The following is a 16,796-nucleotide window of genomic DNA, read 5'->3' as shown; positions in this document are numbered from 1 at the left end:
TGTTCTGAATGACTCTGACTTCTGTCTGAGCAGCCACAGCCACAGCCAGCCTGCCTTTGCAGAGCTCCCACAGAGACTAAGCAGGCAGCACAGTTTCCCTGAGCGCATTGCTGTCCCAGGCGACTCTCTGTTTCCGTATTTCCCTGACTGGCATCACACTGAAGTTGTGAATTCTCATCTGGCGTAAAAGAAGAAAATCACATCTGACTCATAGCAGTTGTTGAGATCGAGATCTGGATTTATTTTCCAAGGCTGAGGCAGTGCTAGAAGCTCCTTGATTTCGAGGATCTAATGGGACTGCTATCCCCAAAAAACAAGTACAAAACATGCACGATGATCAGTTGGATGCTTCTGATCATTTTTAGCAAGTATAGTAAATAGTTAATTTTCTAAATTGTCGATTATGGAAGGAGGTGTATTTTGTGAAATGCACACAGCCTGTCATGCTGAGCACTAAACAAATACCACTCTTGCTTCATAAATGGTTGATGGGGTTACCTGGAAAAGTTACTTGTCAAGGGACATGCATTTATTCTACAGATTGGAAAGTAAAAAGGTTTTATCTCCAGGTGATGTTCTTGTAAATCAATTTATGACCAAGTCCCTGCTGACTTTGACAGGCTGTACAACTTCTCCTGGTGGCTGAGGGAAGTTGCCTCATTTCTACCACAAAAATCTCTACTGACCTTGACAGCAACTGACCTTGGATGACTGATAACAAAGAGTTTAGGACTAGATGTTTTGCTGTTTGTGTATTTTTTGTTCACACTCTTCTTCTGAACTCTTTTCCTAGTTTCCTTGAACTTCTCTCTCTCTGTGTTGCCAAAACATCATGTGTGTATCTGGGAGGCTTTCCAGCTTTCAACTGCAGAAGTGGGTCAGTCCTCATCCGTGCACATTTACAGTCTTTAGCAGATGCCCCGGTGCTCAGCACAGCCCTAGGAGAACTTAAGCAGTGCTGTCATAGCCTGTTGCTCCCAGAGGTTCACAGGATTGCCAGCCAGCATTAACTCTTACATTTGTTCTCTCTGTCTGTCTACAGAAAGAGATCTTGTAATGATTGCCCAGCTAAGGATGAATTATTAATTTGAGATGGTGAAGGAGATCTGTGTCAGAGCCCAGCTTTGGATGGGTGACTTGCACAGAGCTTAAAAGCATCTCTAGCTCATCCCCCTGCCTCATTCCGCATTCTGTGCCACTTCTCTCACTGCCTCAGGGTAGAATGTTTCAGAAAGTTGGAGTGGGAATATTTTTATTCATCCTGTTACATGAAGTTAATCTCGTGTAGCAAAGCAGCTGTGTAATGTTTTGTATTAAATCTCATGTCTTCCCTTGGGTATGATTAAAATTCAGGTGAAGGGTTTTTTTAATTTTATTTTATTTCCCCCCTCCCAGGGCTCTCAAGGGGCCATTAGGCTTCATTCTTAATAGCTTGCTATCCCCTTGCCTCTGCTCGTCCTGCTGCACACACAACTGCACTTGTCTGACTGATGAAGGGTGAAGGCTCTTTAGTGACTCGTGCACATGCTGCACATTAGTGAAGACATTTCTAGCTCAGGTGAAGGGATGGATGCTCCCTGGCACACTGAATAAAGTCTTGGTTGGCAAATTCTCTATTTGCTTGATTATAGCCCTGGAACACAGCAAATCCCAGTTGGAAGGAGACCAGCTGCTCTACCAATACCCTGGGCTTCCCAAAACTATTGCTATATTTCAGTGGCTGTTTCCAAGAAAGGCAGAGTTTCCATTCTCTTCCTTTCTAACATGTCGTTGCTCTTGCTTGCAACAGAGGGATTTGCCCCCATTTGTCAGTTGAAAGAGAAAAACCTCTTCTCTGACCCCCGTTTCTCTACTCACTCTCTGCTTTGTGTCTTTATCTGTAGAACCAAAATGAGATTGCCCTGAAGACAACACAGAGACCTGATAGTGAGGGAGGGAGGGATTGATTATCACAGGAATACACAGGGGAAAATAAAGAATTAAAGTGCTTCAGAGAACACAACAGGGCTAGAGATAGTGAGAGAAAAGGAGCCTAGAGAAGTGGAGATGAAAGCGGGAGAGTGAGATGTACTGGAAAGGAGGAAGAGAGAAATGTATGGACTGGGTGGTACACTGCACAGAAGGAGCTAACTCGAGGGCTTGCACCACTTCTTCCCCTCTGCACCTCTTCTAGAGCAACCAAAACCATCTTAAAAGCAGTGCAGCAGAAGTGGTTTGGGCAAATTCCTGTTTCCCTCTAAATCCCCTAATCTTGACTCTGCTGCACATTTCAGGAAAATCCGGTTAACAATTTCTTCTTAAAGTCTTTAACTTTCACAGCCACTTCTGCAATTTGGTATCACAGCCAGGAGGACAGAAAGTGCCATAACATGGCATGAAAAGTTCTACAGAGGGGCTGGTTACAACAAGAGGGAAGAGCAAGAAGCTTTAGAGCCTTTGCCAGGCTTTTCACAACTCTCAGGTTTCAGGGGCTTGGTGGATTCAACCTTCTAGTGGACTGTAAGTCTACAGGACTAGTCTTGGGATCTTTCAAACAGAATCTGGGTTCTGGGTCCTTCACTGAGGGTAGCTCAGAATACAGGAATCAAGAAGATGGTTCTTTCCTCTTGCTTTGTAAGCTTTTGTGATGTACGTACAGTAAGTTAAATGCAGTAGGTGGCTACAGGCTACTTAGCTAAGAGAATGTGTCCTTGGCATTGTTTCATTGAAATCAGTCCAGTAAAAACCAGGGGTGAAATTGGCTCCAACATTTAATAAATCCACAGTTTATCTCTTCCTGATAGGAAACAGCAGCTAATAACTCACAATGTTGTTTAAAACATTCATAGCAGGAATCAGTCAGATAAGTGACTCACATAGTTCAAGCCTGTGTCCCATGATGGTGTACAAAAATCCATATTTTTAAGATGCAAAATAACATTATTTGTATAGCAGTTGTTCTAACTAATGAGTGTCCAACCAGTGAAAGGATTTTCATCTTCAGATGAAGAAAACTCACATTTGAAGTAACTGAGAGAGGTGTAATAATATTTTGATCACAGGTTAGGAGTCCAAAATTCTAATAAATCTGGTCCTACTGCCCACTTGGCGAAATCACTGCATATTCCTGGCATTCATTTGCTCTCACTTGTAAAAACGGGAGGCTGATTAATTAGTGCCTGGCGAAGGGTTCACAAGGACCATTAATTTTATGACTACATTTTTAAAAATCACTAATCTTGCCCTAGTGTCCAGTCAGCCTCAATCCCACTCTAGAGCACTCAGGAATTTCCCAGCTCCCATACCCTGCATGGCTGCTCTGTTCACTTACCAGCTCCCTTTCGCTGACAGAAGAGCAGGGCTGCCCCACGCACAAACGCACAAAAGGACTCTTGAGATGGAGGGAAAAAGAAGCAAAACTTGTGCAGCTTTGTTTCTGCCCTCACTGTGTACATGCCTGGAAGGGGTGTGACAAGTGAAAAGAGGTCTGCAAAGAAGTACTGTCTTTTATTATAGAAAGTAGCATATCTGAGAAAAACAACAGAAGCTTCAGAAAACAAAAGAAAGCTACGTAGTTTTTAACAGCTATCCCAATGAGGCTATAGTAGCTTCACCATCCAATCATTGCTTTGTGGACTTGTTAGGATATATCATCTCCATTTGTTGCTAGAGATCAGTTTAGATCTGAAAAGCTACATCCCACTTAAGGCACTGAATTTGATCATGAAAAATTCTGGGATCATGTGTGATGTCCAGTAACCTTCACACCATGAAAATTGACTGTCACCACTCTGAGTCATTGATGTTCTTGTTGCATTTTACAGCCTTCCTGAAATCATTTTACACAGCCATGAATATTCATCCCAATGTTTAGTCAGTGGACACTTCAATTTTCTGTTTTTAATAACATTCTATTTTGCGTGATACTGGGAAAAACATTAGGTCCTTCCATGCCCAAGGTCATTATTTCGGCAGTCTCCCAGCTAACCTGGTAGCGCCCATGTAAACTGAATTCTGCAGAAGGGGGATTAGTTTTGCTGCAGGACACCGTGCTGCCTCCTTTCACTTAAGGAGGGGGATGACTGATTTGGAGTTCTGATGAGGTGCTGTTTTGTTTTTCTCCTTAACCATGTTACATGTGCTTGGATAGGACTTATTCCCCGTTCCAAGGGGAGCTACCACCACTTTTCTGGATAGGGATCCCTCTCTACCTGTAGACGTTGGAACCCTTTCCTTCAGCTGGCTCTCTGGAGGGAGTCATTTGGGGAAAAGGGAAGCAGTGAAATAGTTTGATGAATGGCATCGACTTACATCCCCCAGGAGGATTCCATATGTTTTTAGCAGATGTTCAACACGTTATGGCAACACAACTGGCTGTGTTGAAACAAATTGCAGGGTGACCATCTAACTCTTGTCAGAAGTGAAGTTTTCAACACTTCCATCTCCCCCCGGCAGTTACTTCTGTTTTCTGTAGATACCTATGAACTACATACCACATTTTTGACAGGAAAATTGTCAAGAACTTTAACTGTCCAGTAAAGTGTTATTTAATTGGATCATCTCAAGGAACAATAAACCCTGAAGCTATGTTTGTTGGTTTATCTTTTTCAGTTTTTTAAAGGAGAAAGGTGCTTTGTAAAATCTTATGAGAATAAAAATACTTTCATGATTTTAGTGTCATCTGGAGTTTTAAAAATGCCTTTGAGCCTCCTCCCTTTGTGATTGAGAAATGTAAATGGGAAAAAGAGTACAAAACATTTGAGGATAGATATTTGGATGAGTAAGGCATTTGTCTGTGATCCAGGATCTCCTAGCTCATGTCCTGGAGCTGACACAGACCTCTAGTACTTCTTCAGCATTCATTCTTCCTGCTTCAATTTCCTGTTTGTAAATGGAGATAGCTGTTCCTCTGTGTTTGTCTCTCTTGTCATATTTAAACATGTAAGGGACTGCAAAGTTCCTGGTACAACGGGGGCCTTCAGTTTGCTTTTTCTTTCTTAGAGAAAACTACTAAAGAGACTGTGAGAAACAGAGTTAGTTTCCACAAAGATTTCAAGGAGTACAGGAAAATCTCAGTTGTGCACTTCAGAGGAAATATGAATGTCGAGAATTTTCTCAAAATATATGCAGTTGGAAATCTTGATGTTTTGGTTTAATCTCCATTTTAGAAAACTTCTGAAAATAAAAAGCAAACAGGGAACAGGATATTTTCTGGTCCTTTTTTTTTTTTTTTTCCTAGGAATATACAGCTTTACCTGCTGTTTGCTGTGGAAATGGCTGTCACCTTAAATATGTTCATTTTGCCTTTACAGTATCCCTTCACTGCTACATATTAAAATTATTACAAAGAATTCTCTTAATTGAGATTTTTCTGGGCAGAGTCCAAGGGTTTGTTCGGTCATTGCTGCTACAGTTTTGGGTTTAGGCACTGCTGCCTGTTCCTTTGTGTAGTCTTACAACTTCAAAAACAAGGAAAGAGGGAGGTGAGCATGAAAGCATTGACGAAAATTATGTCTACCTATTTGAGTATCTCAGTGAGCATAAAGTGTTGTTCGTGGGTTGGATAAGCATAAGAAAAGCACTTCTCTTGCCCTGGAAGCCTGAGTCCAATTTTGTGGTCTGTGGGTCAGAAAGACATGGGAAGGTGATATGTGAAATGATGACAAAACATGCTTTTTCACTTCAGAAAAGCGTACATGTATGTTACCATGTGATCAAGTGAATATGAAAACAAAGCTGGGAAAAACAAATCTGTGAATGAATATTTAAAATGCAGCTTAGTTCTTCGTTGAAGAAACTAAAACAAAAAAAACATGGCAAAGGGAGGGTCTGTGATATTTTTTTTTCTCCAAAATTTTAGCTGTTGCTTGGATGAAAATGATTGGGAAATGCTGATATTGACAAAGAAACCAACTCATAAACAATTTAGCTTCAGTTTTCCCAGCTGAGCATGGGAAAGCAAAACTGGGTTGAAAAAATACACTGGCAAGGTTTTAATTATGATTTTAATAATGAAGCTTGAACAAACCTCTCGCTACCAGTGCATCAACTGCCCCCTCATGCTGTTTTCCCAAGCCTGATGGAGAGGCCCTGGGAAAGCAGTGCGATAGCAGATGAGAGAACATACTGAGCAGTGTAACTTCAGTCAGCACTGTAAGTGCTTGACATGTCAGAAAAACAAGATCTCTCTCTTTGCTGTCTTTATCTGGGAGCAGGTGATCAGGTTCAGACAGTCAGTTTGTCATCTTAAGCTCTTTGTGGCTGAGATCTTGTTTGTTTTTTGTTCTCAGAAGTGCCATTCAGTTTCATGGCAGAGTTAATAACACTGTGTGATTTCTCCTGAGCACAGATTGCTCCTGGAATGTGCTATGGTTATCTGGAAATAGACTGGTATTCAGGTTCCAGCATGCAGATGCCAGAGAGTTTCCTTCTGCCCATCTGTCTAGGCAATGAGCTGGGCTGTGTGTCAGTCCAGCTCTAGGAATCACAGCCAAGCTGGATCGGGGTTGTGTTCCTGCTTTATCTGCCTTCACAGCAAATTGAGAAAGGCATTTGTAGAAATACCAAGAGAGAATAATAGGAAAAGAAAGAGCGCAGTCTGAAGGCAAAGGAAGCGGGAGGAAAGCTGGGGAGGCCAGGGAAGGAAGGAACAGGGAAACTGTGAAGTTGAGAACTAAGATATGAAGCACAGACAAGAAATCATTCAAAAGTAATGGGTGAGCTCTGTGGCGTAAAATTTATCTATCTCAAAATCCATATAGTTACACCTAAGAGGAACCTGCCATGATTTCTCCATGGTTTCCCAAAAACTCGAGCCTATCAGAAGTGTAACAGAGAGGCTATTTGGATTGTGATATATATGATGTAATATTCAAGGGACAGACCCTTCAGACTGTGGGAGGGTTGTAGCTCTAGGCACTTCTGAAACAGGAGAAAGTGGCTTTAGTGCTTTGGGCTAAACCATGGAACTCTTTTCTTGTTCTGATTTCAATTCAATAATCTATTTATCAGAAAACAGTTCTCTCACATGTTGATCTATGGTAAAATTGGTTTTATTCAAGGTTCTTGTTATGCTTAAAGTTCACAGAGGATATACTATATTCTTTACACATAACAAAGAATGTAAACCCCAGCTTCAAATGCAAAGCTCAATTCAGTGCTGGCTGGGATTCACAAAGCAATTCCTTCATGACGGTGAAAGCACTATAAACTCGGGAAGCTAATTTTCAATAGTGGCCCCTTAAATTGCACAGTTGGGTATGTAAAAGCACTATTGTGTCTATGCTAGCATGTGGAAGATTTGAAAGCTGGGGTCACATATAGTTGACTTTTGTTCATTTACAAAACAGTTTCACAGAATCAGGACGGAAAACAGAAAACACATACAAGTCTTTGGATACATCACCCTTCACTTTTTTTCCCAAAATATCAGAATAGTGATGTCACTGGAGGGGAGAGGGGTGGCAGTTGTTGGAAAAAATGCCAAGAGTGTCCCTGATGAGGAGAGGATTTTGTCTCTAGAATCTGGGGCTGTTTAAAACAGGGGTGTTTCCATTGAGACTAAGCCCCGTCAGTTTACTGGAAACCGTCCACATGAGATCTGTGCATTAGGCTCTGAAACAAGGGTAAGTGTTGTGCAGCCAAACAGATACACACTTTCATGATTTATTCACCAGTACAGCACAATTGCCTGGTATGTAGGATCCTGCAACAGACCTGGACAGGGGTACACGTGTGAGATTGTTACAGAGGGTGCAGGGGGAGGACCAATGGACCCAGTTTGACAGGTCTGTAGAGCAAAAATGTAATCTCTGCCTGAAAGAGCTATGATCTGCTGCTTAAGGGGTATGACAAGCCAGCCTCCTGGAAAATAGCACTGAGTCCTTTGCAAAGGAATCAAATAAGGAACAAGGCTATTACCTCGTGTCAAACTGTGTCTAATAAAGAAATGGAAATCCCCTTCCCTGCCACAAAGACCAAGTAGAGCTAGGATCATGCTGTGTGACACAAATAAATGAATAGCAAAACAGAAATGGAAAAACATGGGCCAAAACATTACAAGAAAATATCAGATGCTGAAATGATTGCCTGTCTTAAGCAATAGACTATAACAAAACATATGCTTCAAATACAGTCTGGTTGTGTAATCTAGTTTTGCTATTACACAGAAATAGATTTGGGACCGTAACTGTTAAATTCTGTGTGTGTCTCCCTATTTTTATATCACATTAGGAAATAAATGAAAGCCAATGCCAACAAATATCTGCACCTGGGGAGCCTTGTAACTGTTCATTACCAGATATATGAGGCATTAGCAGAGATTATACAGAGATGATGGCACATCTATCTTTCCTTTGCATTGCACTGTTAGACATTCCTGTTGTCTCTTGTTCTTCTACTAAGCTTTGATGGTCCAAATCTGCATCCCCCATCTTGCAAAGCATCATGAAATAAGCAGGACTTCTTATCAGCACCAGGACACATCTGCATACAACTTGCATGATCTGGCCCTTGCAGGATTGTTCTCTCTGTTGTTATATGAGGATGTAATGTCCAATTTACTGAAGTCCAATTTACTAATCCTGAGCTATTGGTTGTTACTGAGAATAAGTGTTACTTTTGCACTCTTTTTACTCTCTCAGTTTCTTTCATTCCAACCTGGTAAGGACTTAGTGAGTATTAGGAACAGTGAAGAGTAGTTTTCCTAGGGGATAATTGAAATCAACACCCCTGTGGATTCCCTTGTCATATGCTGTTGGGCTTGAGACACAGTTGCTCTAGGTGCAAGAGCAGTAAAAAAGATGACCTCTTCTACACAGTTATCTATTTTTGTGTAATTTGTAGCTGTCAAATGCTACTGAAACTGTTTAACTGGCTCAGAAGTTACAGGCACACACACGTAGCACAACGGCACAAGCCTTATTTCCTTAGGAAACCATGGCTTTTCCCATGTCACAAACATGGGCTCTTCCTTCAGCTTGGTATGCGTTTCGGAAAGGCTTCGCAGTCCCGCAGTGTCATCCTTTGAAGTTTCTCCAGCAGATCTTCGAAGGCATTTCAGCAGCTCTCACTGCGGTACCGGTCAACGAGTGACCTCTCTGCCACCTCCCTGGTCCCTTCATTTTGCGTCCCACGATTCCCCCGGTGCATCCCCCCGGTGCATCTGGATGTTACCGGGGACACTCTGCAGACGGGAATAGGCAGCTCTCCCTCCCACCGATGCCTGCTGCGAGCTCGGCGGGCTCAGGGCTGCTCTCAGGTCCCAGGCTAAGATGCGCCCGGGCCGCCCTTACCGGGCTGCCACTCCCGCACCCCGAGCGGCCGAGGCACGGTGCGGGGGGGCGACGAGTCACCCCGGGCTGCCCTTGGCGGCTCCTGCCCAGGGCACCCGGGAAGTTTTCTGGCGAAGGGGAAGGCAGACAAGAGGCACGGGCGGCGTGGCGGGGGCGGCGGAGCGCGGGCAGAGGCGCGCCCAGCCGGAGGGGCCGGGGGGCCGGGGCCGGGCCGGGCCGGGCCGGGCGGGGGCGGAGGAGGGGGCACGGCCGGGAGGTGGAGCCGGCTGCGCTGGCGGCTCCGGCGCTCCGCGGCTGCCGGGCACGGGGCGCGCACGGCAGTGGGAGCCCAGCGCCGCCGGGAGCCGCCGCCGCCGCTCGGTCCGTGCCCGGGAGCCGCCGCCGCTCGGTCCGCCCGCCCGGTCCGTGCCCGGGAGCCGCCGCCGCGGGAGCCGCCGCGGGAGCCGCCAGGTAACGGGCGCGGTTCCGCTCTCGGTGCCCGGCTGGGCGCGCAGCCTTGCTCCGGCTCGGCACCCACCGCCCTGCCGCTGCCCCGGGACGCTCGGGGATGCCGACGGGGGGCACCGCGGGGGCGGCTCGCCTACCCCGCCGCTGCGCTGTTCCCTCGGGCGAGGGGAGGATGTGCGGGAGAGCCGTGACTCCCCGTGGTGCTGGGCGTGCAAGTTAGTGGGGCTGAGAAGCCAGCCCGCCCGCCAGTACCGCCGGCACGGGAGCTGGGGGAGGGAGCTCTGGCTGCCCGAGCCAGCTGAACTCGCCCCGCTGGTAACACCTCTCCGGGGTCGGGCCCCGGGAGCGTCTCCGGGAGCCTCAGAGCCTGCCCTCGGTATTTCTGTATTCTGTTGCCTCCGCGCCGACACCCCTCCCTCCGGGATCCCTCTTACCGTAAAGGCAAGCGGAGGAGCCGGGGCGCCCGGAGGCTGTGCCCGGAGCGCCCTGCACTGCGCCTGTCGCGTGTTGGGGCGTGCCACCACCCCTGAAGTTCGGATGAGGAAGGTGGGGCAGTTACTCGTGGCTTTTACTTCAGCCGGGTCTGGTAGGAATTTTCTCTTTCACACTTCGCTGATCTTCCATCCCGTTACCCTGCGTTAGTGCCCGCTCTTTAACACAGATTTACAGCTGCAGCAACATGTTAGCGAGGTACCACATGGGGGTTCTGCAAGCTGAACTGGGCACTCCAAGTTTTATCGTAACTTTTGTATTTAAAGGTTATAGTGAGCGAGTAAATAGCATTTTCAGATGTGTTGTTGAACTTGGGTGGTTTTCTGTGAAGTTTGTTTGGTAATCATAATTTTTTTTTTTTTCTCTAGCACTTCTCTCAGCAATTAGTAAGCTCGGCCTGATTACTGCTTGTATTTCTATAATAAGAGCAAATTTGGACACAGTTAAAAGACTCCATGCACGTAATTCACTGAATAGCCAGTGGCTACCAAAGCTGGTTGGGCAGAAGTGTGCTGGAGATGGTTGTGTGCCTGGCAGGATACACGCAAATTGTGACCGTGGGCTCGCCTTGGACTTTTGCTAGTGGGTGAAAAGTGTGTGGAGTTGTTAAAGAGTTGTCTTAATTCAACAGGATGTATGCAAGTGTTTGATGGATTCTACCAGTAAAATGCTTATTTTGATAGTGTTTTCCTAAGGAGCAGCAGTTGTTCTGTCACAAAAGTATAGAAACTGAGAGCAAACGATAGGGATGTCATTCGGAGAAATAGACACATTCTGTATTTTTTTCATAATTTGGGGGGAATCTTTCAAATTCGCCTGTGTAGCACAATGTACAGATGCGCTTCTTTATTATCTGCTTCCACTGAGGTATTTTTATAGTATGTTAAAATGATTCGAATGTTTGACCCTCCTTGGAAGGCAGTTAATGTTTCTGTGTTTGTGGTGGCCGAGGTACAGCTTTTGTTGGCGTAAGCTGAAATACCATGTGATACAGTTGCCACGAACTCAAGTGTAGCGGGGTGAGGAGAAAGGAAGAGCTGTAACTTCTCTGAGATCTTGCAGGCTGCCAGCAAAATCCACACAAAATTCTACCGTTTCTGCAAGGCAGACCTGTGCCACGGATTGCTCGGCTGCCCGCGTTGTGTGTTTAACCCCGTGAGGTCTGCAGGTGGACGGGCAGGAGCCCTCGGGAAAGGGGCGGATGTCAGCCCAGGGGGAACGGGGCCGCGGTGGGAGACGGGGATCGGCGGCGCTCTGGGCAGCTGCGGCCGGGGCCGGGGCTGGGCCGGCTCACGGGGGAGGGCTCGGGTGGGTGATGCTGGTGTTTTCCACGAGAGGGCTTTCTCGCTGTGCGGTGTCAGCGGCTCCTCGGCAGAGCCCGCGGGGCGCCGGCAGCCCCTCCGCTCGCTCCTCCGTGCGGAGGAGCAGAACGGGCTTGGGGGTGGTTTGCGCTCGCAGGGTGTTCCAGATTTCCTTTGTAAATCATGGGGAAATCCCTTTATTACCCCTGAGGTGTAAGGATAACACATCCTGGGAAGAACACCAGTCTTCAGTTTCCAGGCTCCCTTAAAACTCAGAACGGATCCCAACAACTTAATTTCCCCACAGTGGAAACCGAGAAGAGGCTGAGTGTGTTTCTCACAAAAGAGGAGAGGAGTTAGAATGTTTGCATCCTCGTCGCAGATGATGGCAACGAAGTACTCTATCCTGGCGTGATCTCATTTTTGGCTGCTTTAACATGTATTATACTTCTCAGGGTGGGGCTGGGCGAAAGGAAAACAGGAATCATTGTGCGAGTACGAAAATGCTGAGCTATCTCTAAGTCCTTTGCCAAGTTGTCTGTGTGCTATTTCAAATAATTTCACACGCACAGCGTTGCAGGTCTGTTTTAAAAGGCAGAAACTGTGTCTGTAACTAGCAATAATATTGCAGTTCATAAAACACGAGAAACATCTGTTACTGTGACTTCAATTTGTTTCTCTCTCCTTGGAATAACCGAGTTGACAGCTCAGTCAGGTTTAATGTCCTGTGCTAAACCTTTGGTCGTGTGTCCCACGGCTAATTGTGACTCACAGAATCAATAAACCCAGCTCCCGCTTTGCTGCAGCAACTCAGCAGGGGAGTGGGAAGGGCTTCAAATCACAACAGCAGACGCTGGGGGACAAATTTGGCTTTCTGCAAACCTGGGCCTATCATGTGCCCTTGCCACTTTCAGTGCGGCAGAGCTGGCTGGGGTCTCAGCATTAGGGCTGAGTAAGTGAGGGAGAGGGTCTGCACTGCTGTAGGGGCTGTGTTTTCCCTCGTAGCACCTTTTGTCTTGCCTTAATCTATCCCAGGTTGAATACTGTAGGCAGTTGAAGCAGAGCCATCTCATGCTTTGATGTGTGTTTATTGGCTTTAGCAACTCATTCCTTTGCCATTTTTTTTTCTAAGTTGGGTTGCTCTCTTCCCACCTTACCTCCCCCCCAAAAAAAAAAAGAATTAGAGCAGAGGCAAACTGTGAATGAAGTGACTTTGTATTTTTTTGTGAATGGGTTTTCTTGCATTGCCCCTGCCTTCCTTGCTGCCTTCTGTAAGATCCTTTTGTAATTAAAATATTATGACTATGCTTACGGTAGCCCTTCACTTGTGGCAAGGATCCTAATTTGACGTCAATGAAAAAATACTAGTTTCTGGCATAAGGGCAGACGACATTTCATCAGCTAGTGCATGCCCATTTTTTTTTTTAAACCACAGTGCTAAGACCATATGGACAGATAATGAGTTTAAGCTGATAAACAGCTTACAGATTTGCCCCACTAAAGGACTTTCTTCCTAGAAAACACATTTTCCTTTAAAATAAATAATGAAGTTCCTGTGTTTTTATTTAATTATCTTGAGCCCTGTCTGTTCTCACCAGGCTGCAGGAAAACAGACACAACTGCTCTGGGGACAGAGGCTACTGGATTTATGGGGCTATAGGTCTTAGAGGAGGAAAGACATGAAAAGAAAAGTTCAGATGCTACTAAATTGAGGCTAAGGGGCCTGAGGTATCTAACAAAGCAGATGGTGGTCTAAGTTGTATTTAGAGAGTTTCATGAGGTAGTGCATAGTTCTTGACATCTTGAAGATGAGTCATTGCATGAGGTGGTAGTAGGTCCAAGGTCTGCTTGGGAGTTATAATTAAAACAGATGGATATCTATACTCCTTGCTAATCCTGTGAGGCTGCTGAGGCAGTCCTTGTCTGGGAATATTGTTGCAAGACAATTCCTGCTTTTAGTTTTTCAAGAATTTTTGACTAATTTCAGTATGGTTTGTTTGTTTATTTAATTTAAACTGACTTATCAATAAAATGGATAATTTTTTCTTGGTTTTTTGGGGGCAAAAAAACCCCCACAAGTAGTACAGTGAGAGTTTAAAAGTATCTTGTTTTGGGAAGGGGTAGTCATTAGTTGTCACTTTAAAATAATGACTCAAAACAAGTATTGTATTTGCATGAGAGGGCAAAGCCTGTGTATTTCTCCCTCAAGATGCATAAAAATGAGCTGTTTCAGATCTGAAAGTACTCATTCCCTTTTAAGCTGCTTCTTATATGTTCTCTTTTTTCTTCTTTTTTTCTTTTTCCCTCTGGAAATAATTATTAATTTTAATTGGAAATGGCAAATAAAGGAAGAAAATGGTTGCACAGAAAAATCAGTACAGACAACTCCATTCTTTCTCATGCTGCTTATTCCTTGTAAAATTTTAATATTTTGTGTTGTCCCTTCCCTTCATACCATCCGCTTCTCGGCACTGGGAAGATGATTGCACTTTAATTGTATTTCATGTGAGGATGTATTCCAGATGGCTAGAGCTTAGCTTTCTGATGGTCACTGCTGCCTCACTGGTAACTGGAATGGCAGCCAGGTTACATTTGGTCCTACCTTAGCTCATGACTGCACAATTCAGCATTCCTCGGGTGTCCATTCTTTCCCCTACACCTACATTTCTTATCTTTTCACTGTTCTTTCAGTCTTGAGCTTCCAGAGTAGTGAATGGGTTATCCCATCCCATAGTTTCATGGGACGTGGATGAATTCATTGCCCACCAAACAGTGGATAGGTCTCCTCCCCACCCAAGCTCTTGTCTTGGAGCATTTCACAGCTGCTTTGCTGTTTATCATTTGTGCATTGGTGAAGATCCGTCATGGGCTAATTTCATATAAATTGTCTGAGACTGAAAGAAGTGGCTATAGGAAGGCAGTGTGTTGATCTTTTTCTGTTAACCACACCATCTGCTAAACCAGTTTGTCAGCATGTTTTTATTTATTTTTGCACAGATAAAATTTAAAGAAACAAACTATGATAAAGATGTTTTGCTCTTACCATGGGATTTGCTTCTGCACCTCTGCCACCCTCTGCTCTCTACCAAGGATGTCCTTCACTGGTCTTCCTTGGAGCTAGAGGCAGAGAGGCTCACCATCCTGGTGAGTTGCATATGTGTGGGGTATTCTGGATCTAATTGCCTCTGCAGGTGTGTTGATACAGGAAGCTCCAGATGACCAAGTGCCTAATGTGAATGCTGCTTTTCTGGTGGACTGATACGCAGCAAATACTGCATGACAATTGAGAGTAGTCGTGTGGTGTCAATTTATCCTCACCAAGTTGATTTCAAAGGAAACCATAACCAGTATGTTGTCATTGTCCAGAGATGTTGGAAGTGGGGTTTTGACTGTCACATGTTTTTAGTAAGGATCTTGTTTCAGCACAGGATCCTTCCTGACCATATAGTCCTTCCAACAAGGACTCCAATGACCGATAAGTCTCTGAGGGTTCTTGTGCTTTGGGTGGTTGGGTTTTTTTTGTTATAGTTGTTTTTTGGGTTTTTTTTTTCTATAAGGAACTTCCCTTGGCTATGTGTTTGCTAAATAAACCTGGTCTAAAATGGATGTTTCCTGCTTCTTGAGAAATAAATTAAAAATCACTGTAGAAGACTCAGTTTTTAAACTCAAATGGAGTTCAGATTTTTTAGACCAGTCTGTCACTTCAGGCAGAAACAGAGGATGCTTTTTGATCAAATAAATAATGCTGAAACTGAATCTCATCTGTATGCTTGATACTACTTGGTTATCAAAGGGCTGCATGATTATGTGAATTATGGCTTAGGTCTGAGTTTGTTTAGTAGCTCAGCTTCTGATCAACTGTGTTTAGTGCATCTCTATTCCTGCCTTTCTGTTGCCCTCAGCTGGTGCATGGCTATGTTAGAAAAGAACTTCATTAGGTCATTTCTGGTGCTTAGTGTGATCTGGAATTTGTCCTGATAAGTCTTCTGGCAGCAGTATAACCAGTACCCTCTTTACCCCTGTTGCTGTGGTGTTACTGTCAGGAAAAAGCCTTATAGCGGTTGTTCGTTCTGGGGAAGTGGAACTAAACCAAACTGCTAATGTGAAAAGTCATGTAGTATAGCAGAGATAACAACAGCTCTTATATTTTTTCAGACTTCTCACTTGAGCTGTAAACAGCTTTAAATACATCTTACGCCATCCCAGATATCAGGAAAGCCCACAAGATGGATGAGTGGAATGGGGTACGGGGCTGTATGGTGACTTGTTGGCTGTGGGTCAGTGGCACAGCCTGGTAGGGGCTCAGGAGCTTAGAGGCTCCAGCTGCAGCTCAGGTTATGTATATTGTGCATGATTACTGCACTGACTGTTTCTGCAGCTCTGTGCTGCTCCTAAGGCTCAACACTGAGATTGTAATGCTAGCAGCTTTCTTTTCATGGCCCAATGCCCAGTTTGAAGAAGGGTGATTTTGGTCATGTTGCTAGACATACGTATTTATGGCCCTGTTTCATCTGTTGAATTTAATCTGTTGGGGTATTTTTAACATTATTATGGAAACAGTTACTATATTTACTCCTTACAGAAAGCTCAGTGTATGACAGTCTGAGGAGAGAGTTCTAGAGTAATAAATATTGCACTAAATGATGGTGTCTACACTTCTTCAGGAAAAATGGTCTAAATGAACTGACTGGCAGTTTGCCTATTCCTGAGACATGGACCTCACAGGGCACCCAACTGGAACACTGTATGCTGGGAAAGCAATGGTAGAGTTTGTTCTTGGCTCACTTCATAGCACATCTCATTTTCTTGGGGAGGGAAAATAAACCAGATCTTCTTGTACAGAAGGAGCTTGTGCCTATACTGGACTGCTTTCTCAGACCTGCTGAGAACCCGTTTCCCACGGCAATCTTTGGGACCTGTAGGCACCTTTCAGATGAGGTCCTCAAAACCTGTTGCCAGCGTAAATGAGATAGTAGGATTCCCACTGAATGGAGTCAGTGGATTTTGGAATGGCAGTCGGTATCACTGTTGCTGATGTGCTTATTTCTGTAGTCATTTGAAACCAGAATGTGTTTTAATGTCAGTCTTGCTGATAAAAATTGATGGAGCTTAATGGTGGTAATAATGTGGTGGGTACACCATGGGCATGTATGAAAAATAATGGCAAATAAAGGATTGAATGTCTTGGAATGTTATTGAGAGGGATGAACTTTGGATAGGATGTATTTTTGAACTGGTGACTGTCCTTTGTTCCTGTTAGTGTCAGAGGGGATTCTCAAAGCTG

At 44.7% G+C, this 16,796-nt stretch overlaps 1 protein-coding gene across 2 annotated transcripts in view; it reads left to right on the top strand.

Annotated features, from left to right (window-relative positions):
- The first annotated feature begins 9,672 nt into the window (after positions 1-9,672).
- TSPAN18 (tetraspanin 18) overlaps positions 9,673-16,796 on the top strand; it is a 121,319-nt gene continuing 114,195 nt past the window's right edge. For both annotated transcript variants that reach the window (XM_039551843.1, XM_039551844.1), the window contains exon 1: positions 9,673-9,722. The gene's annotated coding sequence lies outside the window, so the exon portion shown is untranslated. The remainder of the gene's footprint in view (positions 9,723-16,796) is intronic.

This window comes from Corvus cornix, chromosome 5 (genome assembly GCF_000738735.6).
Source record: "Corvus cornix cornix isolate S_Up_H32 chromosome 5, ASM73873v5, whole genome shotgun sequence".
Taxonomy (NCBI): Eukaryota; Metazoa; Chordata; class Aves; order Passeriformes; family Corvidae; genus Corvus; species Corvus cornix.
This window is presented reverse-complemented; position numbering and strand designations above follow the sequence as displayed.